This window comes from Oculina patagonica, chromosome 4 (assembly GCF_052425735.1).
Source record: "Oculina patagonica isolate OP01 chromosome 4, crgOcupat, whole genome shotgun sequence".
Taxonomy (NCBI): domain Eukaryota; kingdom Metazoa; phylum Cnidaria; class Anthozoa; order Scleractinia; family Oculinidae; genus Oculina; species Oculina patagonica.
Window position 1 is genome coordinate 5,349,287 of NC_135761.1, and position 3,766 is coordinate 5,353,052.

The 3,766-nt window shown below is 40.5% G+C and overlaps 1 long non-coding RNA gene across 1 annotated transcript in view; it reads left to right on the top strand.

Annotated features, from left to right (window-relative positions):
- The window catches only part of LOC144651340 (uncharacterized), a 29,138-nt gene extending 25,584 nt beyond the window's left edge, over nucleotides 1–3,554 (top strand). Inside the window, exon 3 of the long non-coding RNA XR_013570289.1 lies at nucleotides 2,616–3,554. This is a non-coding gene — a long non-coding RNA (uncharacterized LOC144651340). The remainder of the gene's footprint in view (nucleotides 1–2,615) is intronic.
- Nucleotides 3,555–3,766: the final 212 nt, after the last annotated feature.

Genomic DNA, 3,766 nt, shown 5'->3' on the forward strand with positions numbered 1-3,766 from the left:
TATGTTTTTTTTCATCGTCACCCATTGCAGATTGTATAACGCTATCAGAAACAAGGAACCTTATTTTAGGAAATTAACGCTCCCGATTGTTCCATGAGCCCACGTTGGATAGGAGGTGGTAAATAGCCAACGAGGCGCAAAGCTCCGAGTTGGCTTTAACCACTCGTGCCGTATTTTCTCAATTAATCGCCCCATCCGGTGTTTAACGCAGCGCAACTCTGTCAATATTTCACGCTGATTTATTATTGCCCCCGCAGGGTTTTGGCCCAGAGGCCAAAACCCGAGGAGGCATCATTGTAATCCGCGCGAATATATAGTATATACTGGGAAAAATCTCGATTTGATCAATTTTTGCCCGCAAATAGTCTCGGGAGTTGTAAAATGCCGACAAGCTGAAAGCCCGCAAGTAGGTATCGGGAGTTGTAAAATGCCGACATACGGTGATTGGTCAATGATGACGCAAGTAAACGATGATTGGGTAATGATGACAGCCCAAGCATGAGCACGTGCACGGATGACAACAAGCAAACAAACGACGCTTGTAAAGGTTGATTAGTTGGGCAGAATTTTGAAAAAGATAATTTGAGGTTTAATTCGAGGCCTATTCATTTCACAATGTCTAAAAGCCGAAAGCAATGCAATTGTTGAAAAGACTTCGCGGTAATTAACTAAGTAACTCGCAGAGAAGTAAGAAAATCCACATTTTTTACATCTGAGTGGCCGAAGAAGAAATATGTCTAGGAACACGTACGAACATATCAAGCCATATCTTCAAATTTGTCTGCGATTTACGATAAGCAAGCCTTAGTCCAAAACCGCGATTTACCAAGCGCAAACTACTTGAACGGAGAAAAGCCTTGATCAGTCTATCTCCGGACGAGATTTACAAGAAATTTAAAAAAAGATCTCGAGATAATTGTTTAAGACTCGCGGCAGGCGAAACCGGAAACCAGAAGCGAGCGACTTTTAGAAAGTCAAGCGTTTTCATTGTCAAAGGTGAGAAATTCTTTCGTTATCCTTTCCTTTTAAAAGTTGATCGTTGTCATGAAGCGTGATTTACGATAAGAAAGCCTTTGTCCAACTGATCGTGATTTACCAGGCACAAACTACTTGAATGGAGAAAACTTCAAAAGTCTTGATCGGTCCACTTCCGGACGAAATTTTAATTTTACAAGATGATATGCGGCAACAAGAAAAGAAATTCAAAAGAGATCTCGAGATGCATTGTGATTATTTAAAACTCGCGGCAGGCGTTTGCTTTGACAGAGGTAAAAAATTCTTTCGACATCCTTTTCTTTCTAAAGATTGATCATTCTCATGTCATTCTTCATGCTCGGGCTCTCAGCCCATATATTTATAAAACAATTGGGCCGGCTCAAATGGTAATTTTAAAACGTTTTGCTGTTTCTAAAGTTTATCCTCGCTGAGATCAAGACTTTACCACAGTGAAGCGAGTTCGATTCGAGCCCGCAAAGCGGCCCATTCAAAGCGACGAAGTCGCGAAAACGTGCCACGCAAGTCGCGATAGGTCGACCGCACCGGCGTGTTAAATTAATAAAGACGGCGGACTTTTTCTAAAGTCTAGCTTGAGTCTAGCTGAGATCCCCCACCACACCAAAACATGACAAAATGATGTCAAGATGCTGTTGCGTTCTTGTAATTAAATGATTTACCGTATCATAATTAATAATTATCCAAAATAGAAAATTAATTTCCAATCAAATGTCTGAATTGTAGAAAAGGATGAACAGCAAAGAAAAACCGATAAACATCGTCGAAACTTCGGGGGCAACCTAGTGTCAGCTATTTCTAGTTACTGATTTTCCGAGACCCGGGGGCAGTTTCTCAAGGCGAATTTTGGTTCAAAACCTACCTAACCTGACGCCAGGCGTTTTCTTTCACTACTGCGTTCGTGTAATTTAGTTCTGAAGTCAGTTCTATAGATTATTGCTGGAAATGTTCGGATTTTCTCGATGAGAAGTGCTTCTACATCTGAATGTTTTCCGATGTAAATCGACGGTGATTTAAAACAAAATGGTTTTCCACATGGTAAGTGGTGTCATGTGACAAAATCCAAAAGTATGATTGGGTAAATCGCTGCGTAACCGCAGACGGCCGCGAAAAAAGTTGAACTCAGTTCAACTTTTTTGAAAACACTCGCGATCGCTACGTGCGTATACGCGCGTGTAACGTACGTAAATACCAAGAAAAAACGTGGCATTGGAAATTGGACAACGTAAATTCGACGCGCGTAATCGCGCACGTAAAATTTCATTTTTACGTACGTTTACAATTTTTACGTACGTTAACGTGCGTCAACAAAAACGCGACAGTGGAAATCCACCTTCAAACAACAAGATATTTGCATAAAAATGTTAATGATTTTTTCCCAAAGGAAAAACAATTTATTGTTTCACTCCTCCAATATGGCTGCCAATTACACACTCTATTGAACATTTTAACACTCGTTTGAACAATAAAGTATTCAATTCAAGAATGGAATATTAAAGCAAAGAAAAAAATCAAATTTGCAATAATGGAATCATTAATCCACCCTTGACAGGAACGCTTGAGATGATGAATAAATCAAGCAACTGATCCTTATATTCCCACAGGTGGCAATGGAGCAGTACAAGATTTGTGTCGTCCTGTTTGTCCTGATCTCGCTGAACATGGGCGGAGTGGTAGGAGCGCCGAACTTTCCTCGTGCAAAGCAAGTCATCAGAAACGCCAGACGACCGATTAACTATCGGAGGTTTTGTTCCGTGTCCTATGCAGGAGGAGACAAGATGGCATGCCTCATCAGACAAGAGCCCACAGTTGGGCTTCTTGTTTGCAAGACTGCTGTCGTTGACGGGGCACCGTGTGCGGATGTCATCAATAATGAGATCGCGAACCTAAGTATCTGAGTATCTGCCTACGTCAACACAGTGGCACTTGATCCAAGACCAATCAATGGCTTGAACTGCCCAGAAAACCCACAAGAAGTTTGCAGCGGTTTCCTAGAGGGATGGGTGCATAACGGAAGGTTTCGGCACATACGTGATGCTATCGCCGGAGGTAGAGCTGCTGTTAAGGATCTAGCTTTGCGAGTGAAAGCGAATATCTTGCGACATGTGCGACGAGGAGACAATGCAGAAACTGCAATAAGAAGAACAGTGCGTGATATTAGAAATATCCAAGGCTTCATGACCTACGGGAGAGATCAACCAACAATTTTCCGGCAAATCTGTGATCTACAGGGCTTTTTTTTGAACGGCGGAGGTTTTTTAGTAGCTGATGTCCCTTACTTAGCGGAAAATATTGGCATCGATAGCGAGTGCTGGCCGGGTGAACCGACCACAAGGCAGGTTTTCGAGGGTTTGAATGATATTATAAAATACGTCAAGCGGCGTCCATCGTTGCCCTAAATAGCAAAAAATCAAACAACCAATAGAAAAGCAGTAAGAAATAAAAATAAGTAAAATAAAGTACACGAAGTCAGTTAAATGTATACAAAAGTGTACTTCTTAATTGTTTGATTTTGGTTGTAAACTTTATTTGCTTGGTTGTATTAAAATGGTTAAACTGAGAAAGTATGTGTCTATGTTATTTTTTCGTCATGTCTCGCTTTATTTAATACTAGAATATGCTGATAATGATAACATCAACAATAAATCCAAATATGAGTATCGGATACCGTATTTTCTCGAATAGTTTATGAAAAATAATAATTATAGTCAAAATAATAGTTATTGTTACAGTCAAACCGGATGTTCTTTTGATG